Source organism: Athalia rosae, chromosome 3 (genome assembly GCF_917208135.1).
Source record: "Athalia rosae chromosome 3, iyAthRosa1.1, whole genome shotgun sequence".
Classification (NCBI taxonomy): Eukaryota; Metazoa; Arthropoda; class Insecta; order Hymenoptera; family Athaliidae; genus Athalia; species Athalia rosae.
This window is the reverse complement of record NC_064028.1, coordinates 7,517,338-7,535,824: the sequence shown is the minus strand read 5'-3', so window position 1 is coordinate 7,535,824 and position 18,487 is coordinate 7,517,338. Positions and strand designations below refer to the sequence as shown.

Below are 18,487 nucleotides of genomic sequence, written 5' to 3'. Positions count from 1 at the left end.
GAATTCATAATCTCGCGCACGCCGTTCGTTCGTGCGCGCTCGCCTCTACCCGCGACCACGAGGCGCTCGTGTTCGAATCGAGACGGTGATTCAATTTTCAATCAATCGGGATCGAAATCTTATGGAGCGAGGAGTGGAAATTCACAATAGTGCCTCTTAGGCGCGCGGTCTACGAGGCGAGATTTTTTTTTTGTCCCCTCCTCTTCTCTCCGTCTCGACGATATTTTTCGATTCCGGTTCGCCGTACCGCCATTTTGCTTTTGTTCTTCGGCATCGAGTCTCTTTTGTCATCGCTTACGAGGACGGTTGTAACCGGGCAGCGAATGAGCGTCGCGTAATTATCGAAAGGTGTTTTATTTATTTATTTATTTATTAATCGCGTAAAACGCGCGATACGATGGCATAAAAATACAGTGAAGTGAGAATTGATTATCCCAGGATCATAGTCCGAGCCGCGGCCTCTCAATCTCCATCTTTCTTCCTCACGTCTCCCTCGGATAAAAAAAAAAAAAAAAAAAAAAAGAAAGAAAAGAAAGGAAGAAATAAAAAAAAAGATAAGAAATAAATAACGCCAGAGTTTACAATCGTTTATTATGCCTCGATTATTACCCACACGCGTAGTTTTCACGGTTCACATAGCGACGGTGATGCCGTTAATTGATAACTCGATCGTTGAGCGTTCCTCTCCATTGTGAAAATACTGCATGAAATAATAAAAAGTGAGAGCGCGAAGAGGCGAAAGAAGACCGACCGTCGTTCGGATAAACACGTAAAAATAAAAGGCGGGTACTTAACCTTTCGTGAATTGAGTGGCGTTCTTAATAGAAGTGCTCTGAAGCTCACTACGAGCCTAACGTCTGGCGTAAACAAAGTATTTGCCCTCGTACACTTTGCGGTCGCCGGGAGTTACAACGGCGACTTATTTACCCGCCGCTATACAAAATAGCGGGCAGCTCGTTTTTCATCGCTCATCTTATCCTCGACACAGCTGAGGATGGAGGGACGTTCGGTATCCCGGCCTTATACCCCATCTCTCTCTCTCTCTCTCTCTCTCTCTCTCTCTCTCTTTCTCTTCCCCTCTGATTTATGGAGCTCCCAGATTTTATCCGGTCATGGGGGTAAGTTTTAATCTTCCTGTATTATAAATATTCCAAAAAATTTATCCGGATTACGCGATACATCGTCCAGCCACTATCCTCTTCCAGCACTCTAGCTTTTATTACGCTCCGATTTGAATTTTCGAAAAAAAAAGTCCATCGGCTTCGGAGATTCCATTTCGGGTACATCGGGTCATTGGGGGGATGAACCGACGAAGGTCGATCGTAACCACCTTCGCCATTGGACGAGCGAAACGTCCGATTGAAATAAAACTTACAATTGGAATGTAGAGGCACCGTACAGGTAGAAGCGCAACGCGTACGTACCTACGTACGTGTTAAGTGCTGTCTACGAGCGTTTCTCTCAATTATGACGAAATTAATTGTTCGTTACACAATACAGTGTTCGCCGACTCTCGTATTCATACTGATCAACGCTTAGGCATGGAATGGAAGTAAGGAGTACCTATAATCGCTATAAATCAGCCTCAAATTCAAGCTCCCGAGCTTTGGAAAGCGTGAATTCTTTTTTCCCCTCGTTATATTCAATTACATCGTTAGCGTTTATGTAACTTCATAGGATACACGTACGATATGGGAGTTTCGCGTTACGCGCGAACTTACGTACGATCACCATACGCATCGCCGTACTACCGATTAATTGTTTCATTAACGGCCGCGCGTTCGTCGTCGTAAAATACGATAGATAAATTTTCCGGCGTACGTGCGACTGAATATCAAATCCTACGCCGGACATTATACTACGACATATACCTACGAATTATCATCAACTATACGTATATCCCCTCCATATACATGTATATATCTGTATACGCACGTGTATTCCATCGTGCCCTCGCACGATCTCCTCCTGATTATTTGAACATACAATTATTACACCCCGTACGAGCTATTATTATCCCCGTAGTTACATAGCGTTACTTTATATGTCACCCCGTCCACGAATCGGTGGTATGCGGGGGCTGAATACCCGACGTTTTTTTCACGTGGTATGCGCGGATATGTAGACGTACAAATATACATACGTGTGTACAACAAACGATAATTTATCATATAGTCTTTCGTCGCGTGAATCGTTATGTACCACGTGCGCCATGCGGGGTTCTAAAATTACGGTTCCTCGTCGAAATGAACGAAAAAAGGCAAAAAAAAAAAAAAATGATGGAAAAGTATTCGTGTATAATATAGGCACGTGTGCGTGTACGCGAGTTGTTGGGAAAATATAATTCGTGAGTCGTCGATCGGTTGGTAACGAACCCTTTTCAACATTCGAATCGATTCACAGTTGAAAAATTGTGGGGACAAATGAGAAGAAAAATTTTTGCGGGACGGGTTACGGAGGAGAAGCTCGCGCGTTCCGGAAATTTACCTTGTGTACCTACTTGGCCCAAGGGTACACGCCGGTTATAACATTATATAAAACGTTATATATCGCTCTTCTCTCTCTCTCTCTCTCTCTTTACGAGGCTCCTGCGGGTTCATTTATCCACACTCAATTAGTGGCGAGTAGTTATACCCAATGGTTAATTAGCTTATTTATTTTAACGATTTTAAAAACTGCGGGTGATGATTCATTTATTACGTGATTATTTTCGATGCCTCGCCACTCGCGTAATTAGGACGATAAAAATTTCTCAAATTTTCTAACGAAACACCTGCCGCCGCGCTTACAATTGGATGGGTAAAAAAATGAACGGAGCAGACGATTTTCGCTAGCGATATTGAGGAAAAATTAGGAAAAAAGTAGAACACAAAAACTATCGCATGATATTATTTCTCTTCTAGACGTTCGATTCGTTTTTTCTTCTTTTGCAATTGGGATTTCTTTCGAAGAAAATAAGTGAGAAGAAAAGTTTCGTCTTCGCGGTGTATGCGTGACGTAAAATTTCTTTTTGAGATTTACAAATAATGCGCGCGATATTTTTCTGCCACTTTTTTTGCCACGAAGACGATATAAAATTCCGTTATAGCGTAAAGCGATGTACCGGTGAATTTATCCCCTTACAAATTACTCGATATTTGTAATTCCGTTACGGGTTATTGGGCATACGGAGAAAGAGCGGAGGAGGCGTTGCATTTACACGTGTAAGTTAATGTTGGCGTGCAACCTGCAGTTCTCTGCCCATATGATATAACGTGAACGTGCGCACGGTACGTAGGTACGTACGTACATACGTTCGAGCAGCGTAAACTCGTATAATCATGGAAATACGTATCCACCTAATGCCGCTGCCGCTGTTGCTGCTGCTGTAGCATCATCAACAGCAGGAGAAGTTCACACGCGTTAATTGATGTCACGACCTCACCGAACCTGCGGATGTAATAATATATTCTGTGATCTGCTATGTGAAACCCGATGAAACGAATCAGTGTTTCAAAACACGGACCCTTCGGATTTATATTCATAATTTATATACGCGTTCGAATACCTTGTATTAGGTATAGCATAGATTTTTACGCTACGAACGGAACCTCGGTTGCGTTATTAATTAAACTAATTTTCGGAATTATGAACGTGATTATTACTATACACGTTATTAAAACTATAAACGATCGGAGGTGCTGTACTATGATTTACGCAAGATGAATTATATGATCACGTGAATAGATTAACGAAATAATCAAAAAAAAGGGGTACCCCTTTGGATTTTTTCAATTTTTGGGCCAGAAATGAAGTATTTTAAAAATCGATCATAGGGCACTTTTCTTACGTATTTAGAGCTGAGGAACACGAATCCGTTGGTCAAATTGAGCTAAGAATTTTTCACATCGAGATATCTCGATTTTTCTGCTTCGAAAAGCAAAAAAAAAAAAATGGCAATGGCTCGATCATTTCGACATATAGATTGATTTGGGTAAATATTCGACACTTACGATCAGACCATCAAATGTCTCCAATCCTCGGTCAGCTACATAATCAAGATCTGAAAAAAGTAAAGGTGAAAAATTAAGAAAAATATTTCGAACCACCATGATAAGATTTGTAAATCTTAGGGAGGAAAGAAATACATTAATAATGTGTTTAATATGTATACATAATTATTTACGTCTCTCTGAGGGCCTTTTCATAATTCTGCCCCGCGAGAATGCCGCTGAGAACTTTCGACTGACTCTTTTATATGGGCCTTACATAGAGGTATACGCATACACATATTACAGCTTATAGGTATACAAGGAGATCAAACAATTTCTCACGCATCGAAATGGTATTTATATAGGTAGTATGCTGAAAGGTTACCATGATAACTAATACATCTGAAAGAGCGTTTTGTGATACGATGAAATACGAAACACTCGAGACCGCAGCTTATACGTTCTTATAAAATTGTTGATTCTACGATATTCAACGAATATTTCAAACGCGAAGTGACTCGGAGATTTTTTTTTTTTTTTTTTTTTCTTTTTTTCGCCATTCAATCTCCAATCCTACGATGAATATACGTACATATATTTATGTAAAGTACAAAGGTTTGAATCGTTAACGTATTATTTTTCATCTCGCACGTAAAATACGAGCCACGGGCCAGCTGCCGTAGACGCGATGGAAAAATTTTTAATTGTCCCGAATTAAAAAAGAATCAATTAATCAAAAATAATATAGGTACATAAACGAACAAAGGATTGCTCGGAAAATGAGAATATATAGGATAGATTTTCGCTCTGCTTGAGCAGCGAAAATTTTTTGCCAATCATGGCTATGGTTCGATGAACGGAGAATGAAAAAAATCGAACATTAATTATTCGCTGCACCGGCTCATTATTAAATGACGATTACGTCGTCGGTGAGGCATTATTGCGCAGGAGATTCCATGACGCGATCGAGTCTACAGAGATAACCGAGTGACGGCTTTGTCATAAGCATATAGGTACAGGATGAGTTATTCGAAACTCCGAGATCGGGAGGAGCTTGATTCGGCAGATACGCGCGCCCCAACCCCCACCTCGCGACTCGACTCCCTCATTCGTTCGGCATGCTAGATTCCGTTCTTTCGCATTTTCTCATTATTCCCGTTTTCTCGCGTGCGGTGCACCGACTGCGGGGCGAGGAATGCGATCGAGGCCCCCCTTCCACTTTTCGGAGTTTGAAGTGACTCACCCTACATATTTATAAACGACGGATGCTCTGAACGCGCGGCGAGGAGTCACGGGGTAGTGAAAAAAGCGATGTGAAATTTTCTTTGTCTTTTGAATTCGATTAATCAATAGCATGCACAGGTTACCCACGGGGATTTATTTCGCGGAGACCTGGGGAGCGGAGCTTTTTGTTTTGAGGAAATTTCGATCGCGGTTACGTACAGTCATACTGCTATCGTGCGGAGGAAATATCCCGGGCTTGATTACGTGTAGTCAGACTCATTGCTCACTTCGGACGTATCGCGTGTACATTGTGAGCAAGTGGTTGCACTACAAGGTTGGTTATATATTCTCGAAATAACGTTGCCTCTGAATCATATCTGCAGCTATCGTTTCTGCACAGGTACAGGTACAGGTACACACGTACGTGTACCTACGGCGGTACTCGCCAACTCCAGGGACCCCTTCGAAACATGCTCGAAATGTTTTTTCGGATTTTCATATCCTCGGGCTTCGAAGGCGCGCGTCGTAAACGAGTACAGTTGTAGATTTTTGCGAATATTCGGGCAATTATATCCGTGCTAATTTATCATTCGTTGAAATTGCGCGCGTCGAAAAGTAGCGAGAATAGGTGTCCCCTCGGCGGGGTTCGCGGTTATGAGAATGTGCGGAGCTTTCAGAAATCCGAGGGGGTGCGGAGGGCGACCAAAAAGCGGCGAACGCCGCTTCATTGAAACCCGAAGAAACGCGAGTGACGTTGCTCTTGTAACGTGGTGAAATGCACTTGTATACGTGTGTAATACCTACATCGAACTAAACGCGTCTTGCAACGGAGGCGCCCGGTTTTTCGAAGAACGCCACGACGACTACGACGACGACACTCGTCGACTTTCTCGACAAGATTTATTACCGCTCTGCTTTCCCATTTCACTAACGATTCGTCGTCTTATGCATCACCGGTAGCGGCAGCCTCTGCTACTCTTTTCTTCCTCAATTCCGAGAGCTTTTCCTGAGCTTTACCCTCCTCGTAGTCATTTTTAAGAATCTTTTAATCCTCCTCCTCCTCCTCCTCCTCCTCCTACCTCGCTCTCTGCACTCGTTGATTTATTTAACGCTGTTGGTATATAATATTTCCACGTTTCAGACCAAAGACGCGACTATTTCTTTCGGTCAACTTTTCAAGAACTGAATTTTTCAAAATCTCGACAAATAACGAAACCTTCGTTCCGGCTCCGTGTGGAACGCTCTGATTTTTTCCATGTTTGCACTGAGCGATCCGCCGCGTCCATCGCTCAAATATGTATGAATGCACGTATCGTGGAACAAACATACGAAATTCCAACGATATCTCCGTAGAAAACGACGATTTTTATCTTCAGTTTTTCAAGGACTCAACCTTTCCGTACCGGGTCGCGGAGAGTCTGAGATCTAAAAAGTTGACGGAATTATAACGTACGCGAAATTAGGTGCATAATTTTTTTCAAACGCGACGCTCGATTTCACGTACGAAGTGCGGATTCCGCCGAGTTTATATTACATAAAGTAACGTCACGTCGTCTCGTCTCGTCGAAAGAGGAGGTTGACGGGAAGGATGGCGTAGCAAGTTTTTGACGTTTTACAAAAGTTCTAAAGCACCTACTCTCGTTTCTATAGTTGACTTATTTTGCCCATTGTTTTTTTTTGTTTTTTGTTTTCTTTCTTCTCTCTCTTATCCTCGAAAAAGAGAGGAGACTGAAAAAGTAAAAGAGAAAAAAGTGGTAAAAAATAACACGAAGAAAAAGAGCACTTCGTACGATTGCCAACAGCACGATGTGCTCTATACTACGGGTTACTCGCTGACGTCTACTACACGTACACGTTACCGCATTTACACATAGATATTCATACGACTGGTGGGATACGTACTACTTATACCTACCACCTAGAGATATACGTAAACCTCTAAAGAAGTAAGAGCTCGGTCATAACCGTAGGGGGGTGAAAGGGGACAGAGGGGGGTGGTTTGCCGAGTGGAGCAGTAAAAACTACACCGACACACTTCGCGCCTTTCCAGTTCCTCGCGTCCTCGCTCCTACAGTCGTACAGTTATCCAATTCTTCTTATCCGACTGGATATTATAAGCTCCGTACATAAATATAACGATGTATATATGTAATATTATAAACGTATATCGCACGTACACGCTAAAAATGAATCCGACCGAGTGATCGTTACATTTTCATTTCGTCGAGGAGATCAATCGGCCACCGACTAGGCTCGAGAAAATCCGTCTATGAGAAACTTACGGAATCTCAAGTTTCCGTAAAACTTGAGATTTTTTTTGTTTCCCCCGCTCTTCTGTCGCATGAGATTTATGGTCCAGCGTTGAGTTTGTGCCACGCACGTAAAATTCGATAGAATCGACATCGAATGTTGGGAGAGATGAGAAAAAATTTACCGTTAGTTGGGCACGCGTGTAGGGTGATCGAGTAAGTTGGAAAAATGTTATTTGTAGAACAGGAGGGAAGGAGGGATGAATTTTCACTGGAAAATGGTACAAGGCGGGATTATAGTAAGAACATACACACAGGTATACATAACTACTTATCTGTAGGTCAGAAGTAGTGAGGGGGAGTTTGTGTAGCGTTTCAATTCCAGAGGTGATGGGGTTAGCTCGAACGGTGATGTTGGATCAAGACTGCAGCAAAGATAGCTATCCCGGGTCCTGAACTACGCTCGGTCTGCTCTATATTACTGCAAGCTGCAGCCGAGGAGCTTTTACCGAGGATAATATCGCGGCTTCTGTAGTCCGGATAAGCGTTGGAATATCATCCTCTTCCTATTCTCCGTTGTTTTTTTTTTTCTCTATTCTCCTCCAGTCTTTTTTTTCCCTTACCTACATTTTTTTCCTACCGTTCTCGATTTGCCGTGCGCACACGTTACACCCGTATAGATTTTACAGGTCCGACTCGTCCCCGGTTCTGAGTCGTCTTCTTTTTTTTTTTCCATTTCTCCATTTGAAAATGCATCGCATGATCCGGTCACTCCGAACGTTACCGTCATTCCTTCGGAGGATTACAACTGGCTCTCACACGTTATTGTATATCCATCCCAAAGTTGAAACGATCGTTCGGAATTCGAGAAGGCAATTTTTATAATATTAAAAAAAAAAAAAGAGACGAAAGAAATTTTGAAGGCAAAAATTCACGAGTAAATCTAGGGCAGTGTGTAATACACCCTCTTTGATATTGCTTAACCCTATTTTCCCCCCAAAGTTGAACGGGCAATTCCTTACATATTGGCAACGTCATGTCGGAATATTTTATGCATGCGAGAGACGCGAATCATTTTTCATCCGCGGTTGATATTGACATTGAACTTTGCCAGGCTTTACGATTTACTTTTTTTTTTTTTTTTTGTTTCCCATTCGCGTTTTTCTCCCTCGTCATTTCTTCAACGATCACAGATTTTCTTCTATTCTATATATATATTTTTTTTTCTCTCACCTACAGACCGAGAGAGATAGCCTACGGCGACTCACACGCGACGAACGTATAGACGGACGCAACTGATTTCTAAGGAATTTCAAACGCCCCCGGGTTACGAGCAACTAATTTATTCATTATCCGGCTACTCCGAATCATTTGTTCTTGTCGGATGAAAACCAAATGCCAACAGGTGCGACTCGCCCAGACTGCTGGGCGCCCCGTAGCGTTCGTTACTAACTTATAGTATATCCTCCACGCGTCTTTTACGCGTCCCCCCTCAGATTAAATTACTCGGAAGAGATTCGCGCTTTTTCCTTTCTCTTTTTTGTGTTTTTTGTTCTTTTTTCTTTATTTCAACAATTTTCTTTCGTTCCTTTTCGAATCAAGCCGTATAAAGTTGGGATAATATTCGTCCGAGCCATGAGCCAGCCAACGCCGGTGTGCCGTAACGCTGCTGTTACCAGCTGTTCGAGGCGCGCGTTACACCGGCGACATGGTTAAATTATATTAATATCAATCAAAGTCTGAAGTGTGAGACGAGGAGATCGCGAAAGTTTGCCTCTGATTTCAGATTATACGTACCGTAACGTCGGGTATATTACAGCGGACGAGGGCTTACGAACTGAGACGAAAGGAACTAGGTGTATACGATGAAATTTTTCGCGGACCTCGGAGAAAATTCGGTCGATAATATCACAGTATCAAAAATGGAAATGAAATAGATAAAATGACGTGTACAGTTTCCAATTTGCGCTACGTGCGGTGCGAGAGTCTCGTAATCTCATGATATGTTCCACGTGGGCGTGAACCCGCGGTAAACCGTCGCGTAAAAGAGCCGCGGGGTTCGAAGATCGTCGTAAATTTTCGATCGTTTTTGTCGAAAAACTAAACAACAGGGAGAGAGAGAGAGAGAGAGAGAGAGATATGAAGAGAGGCGAAGTCGGAAGCACCGCATCGGAAGTCGGGGCCCAGTCGCGTGAGCGTGAACTTCGGTTACCATAAGGCACGCTAACAATAAGGACGGTTTGGGATTAGTTCGCGTACGCCAGCGTACGTTGGAAACTTCGGTATGAAATTACCGCAGACTGCAATAGAGTCAATATAACGACGCGGTCGATTATTCAAACTCCCTATGTACGGTAAACACTCGATATCAAAGATCCGGCAAAGTCAACCTGCGGCCGCGCGTACGCAACTTACAGTTTACCGCGCGCACACCTCCTCGACGTTATCGAGTAAAATGAATTTTATCAACCCCGATTTAACGAAAGCTCCAAATTTTTTAGATGTAAAAAACGTTGGAAAGTGTTTTCTCTCTCTCCCCGAAGAGGTGGAAAGCGAGGAAGCGAAGAAAAAGAAGGTAGCCTGTTTTTTTTTACCCCACTCGCGATATAACATCCTCGGGCTCGGTGTATTCAAAATTGCAAATCTTGTCGGCGGTGTGTATACGTGTACATACATACACACATACGTATATATGTGTGTTTTGCATATAGCTAGTTTGCGCAGTGTTTGTCCCTCGTAAGAACGAATGGCCAGGGGTCCGATTTATCTTTGGATAAGATACGGGCGAGTTGTGCGGTGCCGCTGGTTGTGCATAACAGTAGAGGTTTAGGGATCGTAAAAGCCGCTGCCGCTGATACCGGTAAGGTGGAGGTGGTACAACGTGTTCATCGCAACTTAATACCCGTCTGGCTCCGCCGCAGCTGTTTCTACAACACGGTTGTAAAAAAAAGAAGAAAAAAAATTAAGTAAAATCCATTAAAATTTACGCGCTAACTACGCTGGTTCTTTTTTTTTTTTCTATCATTTTTTTTTTTTATTTTTATTTTTCACCAGCACGGAACGAGAAAAACAAAAAAAGAGAAAGAAAATTCATCGGCACGAAACGACCGTGCCGATTCACCCTGGAAAACGATCGATGAGAAAATTGAAATTATTATCTCGGTCTGGTTCGGTTCGTTTTTAGGGTACGTAGGTACACGTCGGAAGGAGAATCAGCGGGAAGTCTTTAAGATAATACCGCGTTGTCTCCCGAGGTTCTCCAAAAGCCACCAAGACGTTATACGTGCCTCGTTGTATATCCTCCTGCACTCGTGCCGCACGTAGATTTATTAAAGTATAGCCTCGCGTTACCGCACGGTGTGTACGCTAAATCCATAAGTTGGTCAGGTGTTAATCTGGTTACTTACGGATATGGAACACGAACACCTCGGGGCTTAACGCCTTCGGAGTTAAGGGAAACTGTTAACGGAACACGAGGCGTGAATTAGAAACGAAGAATATCCCGTTCCAACATTTCGCTCACAAGCCGGATTCTTCGAGCTTTCGCGAATGACGAGGACAAAATTATGTCAAAAAAAAACAAATAAACAAACAAACACCTCGAGAGCTTCGCGTTCCCGTTTTCTTCCAGATTTCAATCTTCCGAGGCATTCATCATCTTCGATCAGTAGCAGCCCAGGGCAGCGGCCACGTACCCTCGAGTCCCGGATTTGTCCTACTACGTCGCTACACCCTTGCCGCGCGTTTCTCGCTCGAGGGAGAGGGGACTCGACTTTGCGCCAAGCCACCGAACTCACCGATTCCCATGAGGGATATTTCACGTGGCGGTAAAGTGGATGCCGAGAGGTGAACGGGAGGGGGAGGGGGGGCGGTATTATTAAGCCAACATCCATCACCGGCTTTTGGGGACAGTTGTGAAGGTGCCGCGAGCCGCGGGACTTAACCCTACCGACGAACCAACCAGCCAACCGATCCCCCATTTTCTGCCCCTCGTACACCACCCCCGATAGATATACCGTAACGTCTAACGGTCCATGCGTAATTCCACGTAAGTTAGGAACGCCGGGCTTTTCGAAAGCTCGGCTACGTACAGTAAGCTACGAACCGGTGTACGTCGATCATCCCTGAGCATTGAACGAATACCGGATGACTATCCTCCTGTCTTATACCGACAAAAAAATCCCTCACACGAAACGAAACGGAGCTTCGACGACGCGTCGGAGAAGAAAAAAGAAAAAAAAAAAACGAAATTCCCGTTGATCCCGATCAATTTTCTCGGGGGGGTTTCTTTTTTTTCGAAACGCGTCGGAAAGCATCGAACCCACTTACCTCGGGCCCCTATTCAAGGATTAAAGTTCTACGTCGTGTGTCGCGTTTCGAAGAAGGAAAGCGCCGCTCGTAACCAACCGCCTTAAGGACCTTAAAGGGAGCGCCTGGTTTTATCGGACTAATCGCCGGCTCTCGCCCCGAAGGAACCAAGCCCGGCGTGACTTCACCTACATACCTGTCCCCGCGCGTACCTTGTACGCTCCCGCACGATCGACGTACAGGATATTTCCCGAGGCGAGTACGGATATGGCGGGACACAGGTAAGGAGTTAAGGTCGTTGCCACCGGTCCACCCTGTACGTGTGTGAATAATCCCGAGCGTTGATAGGGGACGTCGGGGGACAAAGGTGACGCGCGTCCTTCTCCGTTTCTGTCTCCGTCTCCGTTTATCTGGCGTAGGTTGGGCCGGGAATAGAGCCAGCGTGGCGATGCACATATATTAGAGGCCGAAGTGTGGTACGCACACGTTTGAAAACGTCACGCATCGGCCGTACGCTCCAGCCCGCACACACGAAGATTTTGGCCGCGCAACCCCGTCGTCACCCGGCCACCCCGTCACCTCGTAGTATCTCCCACGTATACGAGGTATTTCGGTTGACTCCTAATTTCCCGACAATTATACGTATATTACCGATTCGTGGAGTTATTCTGGCGCCCTGTATCACGCCGCTGAAGAATCTATGGTAATGTGGAAATTTCCAATGCGATTGGACGCTTTGCCGCCATCCGTTCGAAGAACGGTAGAAACGAAAAATTGGTAACGTAGATTTGAAATTATTCCTAATTTTGTAAAAATTTGAATTTTCCAGCGAGATTCCCTCGTTCTTTTTCCGTAACAAAATGTCGGAGATGTAATTTCATGTGAATGGGGGTGGGAATGAAAAATATGGTCGGTAAAACGTTTACAGAGGGGTAGTAAAAAAATTAGATGAATATATAAAAATCTCATTTGTTAAAGTGGGTCTTCCAGAGGGCGTGATAACGCTGTTACGGATATATGCAAAGAGATACTAATACCGCGGCAAGGGATCGTTTATCTCCGGCGTGAAAATAGCAAAGGTCACAAAATAGTATGAGGGTAAAAATTTCTACCAATAATTTCGCATCGACGAATTCTCACTTTTCGTTTTTTTTTTCTCTCTCTCTCTCTATCCGTATCGGGTGAAAATTTGATTTCGCCTCAGACTTGAGGAGACGTTACTCTTTACGTGACAGATTTTTTTTTTTTTTCGGAGATAACGAATCCGGTCGATTTATACTTCTTTTTTTCGAATTAATATTTGGAAATACGACGTTCGTCTCGTACCGTGATTCATTTCAATTTCCATAATAATTTTGAGACCGAGAAAAAAAAAAGGAACCGTAGAGGATTACGGCGACGCGAATTTCGGTGGCACGGCTCATTCGGGGTCCCCCTCCCGATACCCCTCGTACCTCCGAGCTCCGCAGGCGAACAACCAACTACCGTAGACTATGGAACGGCGCAAACGAGGGCAAGGATGCCCCGAGTCAACGACCAAATGGCAACCACCCTGTCCACCCCTCGATAAAATAACTACTTCCCTCGTAACAACAGTTTTGCAACCTGCCCAGCCTTTATATGGGATGATAAAATGACGTAAGTAGGTGCAGGAGTTACTCCCTTGTTTTCTGGAATGTTTCGATGTCGTTTGTTCTTGGTTTTGGTTATTTTTTCTTTTCTATTTTTCTTTTTTTCTTTTTTCTCATTCCTTTTTCTACGGAATTCCAGTACTAAGAGTGAGGTGAAAAATGCGCGTTAAACTCACAATCCTCGGTGGCGTTATTGTTGGCTTTTTCATTGTCGGTATCGCGGGGAGAGAACCTTCTGACCCTGTTTCCGCGTTACCATGGCGAAGGAAGCTTTGAAGTAGTGTGGGGATTTTGGTGCAGCAGCTTATCGGGGTGGCTACACGACGTCATTACGCGAGAACCGAACTCCCAACAGCAGCAGCAGCAGCAGCAGCAGCAGCAGCAGCAGCAGCAGGAACTCCGGAACCGGAAACAGCGACCGATGCACCAGTCCAATTCGCCATAGCAAACCGCTAATAGACCGGTATACAGCCTCCACCGGTTACCGGTACCACCGCCCTTAAAACTCCCATAACCCCCTCGACTTCCTATTGCCCTCGTTTTCACTCACATACAGATAAACGGAATATTCGCAAATCCGCCGCCGCCGCCGCCGCCTCCCAACAATTTCAGGGTAGCGAGTCGTTGGAAATTTTTTTAATTTTCTCATATTTTTCCATTCAAATTTTCACCGCGATATCCGCAATATCGCGAAGCCGCGCCTACTTTCGAATCACGGTTTTTATGAAAACCCCTCGTTCTTCCTTCGCAGGATACAAAAATTACCTTTCGACGCTCGCCGGGCTAAAAATGTTCCAAAAAGAAATTAGTAGCTTCCCGAAAAAACGAACGATCTGAATCGGTGAAAAATAATCTTGATTTCCTCTTTTTCTTCTCCCCTCAATTTCCCGCGGGTCGATTCAACAACCCCGTCCGAGACACTGGGAGATAGATAACTGTAAAGGTAAAAAAATAGTGTGTAAAAAATAAAAAAGGAAAAAAGGAAAAAAAAAAGACGAAGAAATTACATCGGACCCCTTTGCTCTCTCCGAGCAAACGTGAACAGGTGTCGCGTTTCGGTTTCAGTGAGAGAGGTGCGCTGTGTACACGTCCGTACATGTATACTGCATTGCAGTTCGGGATGGCTTGGGAAATCGTTGTCAATGCGGGCTACACGTTTGCGGGCGCCAAAGCAGCGAAGCGTAAACTATATATCCTTTACCTACTCTAACCCCGCGCACGGCGCACATGCACGTTAGTGCTGCGGCGTTGAGGTACCCGTAAAATTCTTCTTTTTTTTTTTTTTTCTCTTTTTTTTTTCTTTTTTTCTTGTTTTTTACCCATGGGGGAGGGAAAATATTCTCGGGCACACGAACGTCGAACGTGCACTTACGTGCGAGGAGCGTAGCTTACGGTATCGGTTACCTCATGCGAAAGGTATTACGTTGCGAAGGAAGCGTCCCCGGTTTACGGATAACTTCGTTACAATGGAGACAGAGAAACGTAACGGATGTTAACAGTTTCCGAAACAGAAGAACCTCGCTTGAGGGCGACGAAACGACCACGGGAAGACCGGAAGTCGACGATCCTCCTTGCCCCCCCCCCCCTGCGGATGCCGGCTCTCCACGCTTTCGATGGATACAATCGAGGATGGTGTATTTGTTCTACAGTCGCAGAGGTGAGTTTTTGGTTTCCCATTTCCTGAATACTTTTTTGTTTTTTTTTTTATTATTTTGCTTTTTACCACCGATTCTCCAACGGGGTGAGAATCGGACCGCGGGCATTATTGTAATAGAAACGAAAGAGGTTCAGCGTGCCTCACGTATACGTGCGATACCAGCACGGATTTTCTGCCGATCAATCATAACTAATTCTTAACTCCTACAAGCGGCACAGATTGTTGGGTACGTAACACGTCACTTTAATGGTGTATTGAATGTAATCGATCAGCTAAATCGTTCGTAGAGGGATTACAACGGTCTTTACTTTTTCTTTTCTTTTTTTCGTACGACGAAGAATCTCATTCTCGTACGTCGCGTACGATACTTGATTCTCCCGCACGAATAGACAAAAAAAAATAAATAAATGAATAAAAGTGATCGGCGTGTTGGAGGTTCACGTGTGATGTGTGTGTGTGTGTGTTTTTTTTTTTTTAATATTTTATTCAAAGTTCAGAAAAGGGGGGGAAGGGAATGAGAATTTTTTCGCATCAGATTTTCGAGTGAAAAAATTATTTATACAGACTTTGGCTCATTCTCGGCGTGGTTTTAGACCGGAATCGTGAGAAGGTTATATTTTGAACTAGAATACGGTACAGAGCTCGACAAATTTGCGCCAGGAGTAAGCTGCAGGTTGACTGAATACGGAAGACCGAACGAAAAGGCTCCGCTGAAACTTGCACTCGGTAAAGGTTCACCTACTGAATATCAAACGATATACCTACCCCTGGAGCCTGACTCTTTCTCTTAACTTTCTGCTGCTGCTGCTGCTGCTGCTGCTGCTGCCGTTGCCGTTGGAAGTCGTGTTCAAAGAATTTCCTCTATGCACCTGCTGGTTTTAACGCGGAGGTGAAAAACCGAGGTTCAAAGTTCACGCGATACGTGTATATAAATGGAACCGAAAAAACCAGGTGGAAAAGAAAAAAAAGAGACACACGATTTTTCAAAGTCTGGTTAATTAATTTGCGGACGGGTAATTTTCGCGGTATAATTTCTCGCGGGCGGTCGCGGTGAATAATATTCGACCCGTGGATCGAATCGGCTGTAACTCGAGAACGTCAGATTATTGAAATTTGATAGATCGGTGCCAGCTGGGAATGGGGTTTTGAAGAGGAGATAAAACCGTTGAAACGACCGTCGTTGTTAAAACCTATACGTGTAACCGTAACACGGTAGATGGGACGGATGAGATTTTGGTCCATCTGAAATCTATACGCAAAGAATTGTTGGAAGTGGACGTGATTGATGTTAAATGAGATAGATCTGTCAGTCGTTGAAATTCGCACGTTTCGACCCCGCCCCCCTCTTTTTCCTTTATTTTCGGCTTTTTTTCGGTTCGTGTATACGTACAATTGCCTGAATTCTTCTAGATTGGGTTTACTTTACGAACCTCGAGTCGACCTGCAGCAAAGATTTACGAAAGAGCGTTGATTGAGGAGTGGTGTACCTATATATAGAGATATAAGACTTGAGCGTTGTTTGCAATGGTGGCGAGATTGAACGATTAACCCCTCGTTTACCGAATAGTCCGGAGAAAGTTTATTAGACGACCTTTGCCGTTGCGTTCCAAAGAGAGAAAAAAAAAAAGCAGAAAAAAAAAAAATACAAAAAAATACGAAAGGAGCGAAAGTAAAAGGGAGAGAATAAAAGGAGATGGACGTGGTCTGCAGTCACTCGATGGGCGTGGTGGTGTCCCTGCATTAGATGCGAAGCAGGAGGTAAAAGATAAAATATAGAAAAAGGTAAAAAAAAAAAAGGAGAGAAAAAATATCAGAGAAACACGTATATACATACAATTTAATTGTAATGAATGCTCCTAATTAGAAATGCAAAAACAACGACGATATATGCGGGTTTTAAATTAGGGTCGTGGGTTCTGGAGTGTTTCACATTTCGTTTTTTTTTCTTTTTCATTCTCTCTTTTTTTTTTTAATATTTTTTTTTTTCAACCTCCGTTATACTTTTTCAAACATTTGTTCTTCTGTTTTATTTTTATTCATTTTTTTTCATTTTTGGTGAAGGTTTTTTTTCTTTCTCTTTGCTTTGCTTCAGCTCGACGGAATCTCGCACGGAAATTTTATTTTTTGAGCTCCGATAATTTTTTTTCTCCTTTTTCATTGCATTTAATTCCATTTTGTTCCTTACATGATCCGAACGGATATATTTTACGGATTAAACTTTGAACGCGTTAAAAGCGAAACGTATATCGGTATATGTGCGTACATAGGTATGTATCGTAAAATAATATTTCGTTTTATAAAGGATCTTTCATCCCGTCATTACGTGTAGTTAGAATCTTGAAAAACGGGCTTTTGCCTTTCTCGAAGCTTTTATTCATTCATTTGTATGTATTTCATTTCTTTTTCTTACGTTTTGTAATTTTTTTCCCTTTTTTTGTACATTTTTTTTTTCAACGTCGAGAAAAGCAGCTCACGTAACCCCCCCCCCCCCCCCCGCGGTTAAGGATATTGTGTGAAATTTTATAATCACGTGACTTATATATTATAATTAGAGGGACTATATAACTGCGAAGTCGTTTCTTCTTGATACCTTTTCTAATGCACGGTGGCAAACGTAATTAAACACGTTATGAGAAATTCAGAGTTTTCTTCTACTCCTTCTTCTACCTTTCTTTCGTTTTTTTTCTATCCTCGAATTCTCCGGATAAAAAAAATATCTTCATCCGATCTTTGCGCAAAAAATTATATTTACCACCCGTTTCCAGTACACATATGTGTAGTTCGACAGAAACCGCGGCATCGGCGTAACCCTTTCGGTATTGGTTTTTAAAATTGGAACGTGCTGCCGTGGGCCAAGTCGAGTCTCTCTAATTGGTATACGGTGTGCTGGCGAACCAACTTCCCCCACCCCCCGTCTTCATATCTCTTTTAAAGCGCACGGTAATTAAAAACTTTCAAGCATTTTTCAAACCCTTTGCTTCCGCGAAACACTTACTTTGATCGCTTACGTATTCTCTCGTATACCTTATTATACGGCCACATGTACGGGTTGTATACCTATGTATAAAATATAATTTCATACACATCTACACCTGTATCACGTTGAGCTGCGCTGCTGAACTGACTTTTATACTCCGCTTATTAATAATGTTTTTCTTTTCATCATTAGCATTATCGTCGTCATTCGAATTGGAATAGGAAAGAATGATTGCGGTGATCTTGACGTTGATTTGGTTTTTGTAAAAAAAAAAAAGGGGAAGAAAAAATGAAATAAATTTTTTTTTTTTTTTTCTTTTTCTGTTCCGCAGAGTCCCATTCGAGGGGTATTATTTCATCTACATCGCAGGAGACTAATGGCAGCGGAGGAAATATAATAGCAAAGTTTAAATAAACTTCCTCTTATAATGTTGCGGAGTTTTAGGTATCCGTACTGTTACAAGTGTACGT

At 43.2% G+C, this 18,487-nt stretch overlaps 1 protein-coding gene and 2 long non-coding RNA genes across 5 annotated transcripts in view; 2 read left to right on the top strand and 1 right to left on the bottom strand.

The window, feature by feature from the left end:
* Nucleotides 1-18,487, bottom strand: part of LOC105689982 (leucine-rich repeats and immunoglobulin-like domains protein 1) — a 115,730-nt gene that overhangs the window by 22,929 nt on the left and 74,314 nt on the right. For 2 of the 3 annotated variants that reach the window (XM_012407438.3, XM_048652420.1), the window contains exon 3: nucleotides 3,993-4,042. The exons of the other annotated variant lie outside the window; for it this stretch is intronic. The gene's annotated coding sequence lies outside the window, so the exon portion shown is untranslated. The remainder of the gene's footprint in view (nucleotides 1-3,992; nucleotides 4,043-18,487) is intronic. 3 annotated transcript variants of the gene reach the window in all.
* On the top strand, nucleotides 12-12,638 carry LOC125500261. The gene is made up of 3 exons (XR_007277527.1): nucleotides 12-348; nucleotides 11,076-12,033; nucleotides 12,101-12,638. It is a non-coding gene; the product is annotated as an uncharacterized LOC125500261 (long non-coding RNA).
* Nucleotides 14,129-18,485, top strand: LOC125500260. Its single transcript, XR_007277526.1, has 3 exons — nucleotides 14,129-15,040; nucleotides 16,451-16,798; nucleotides 18,349-18,485. It is a non-coding gene; the product is annotated as an uncharacterized LOC125500260 (long non-coding RNA).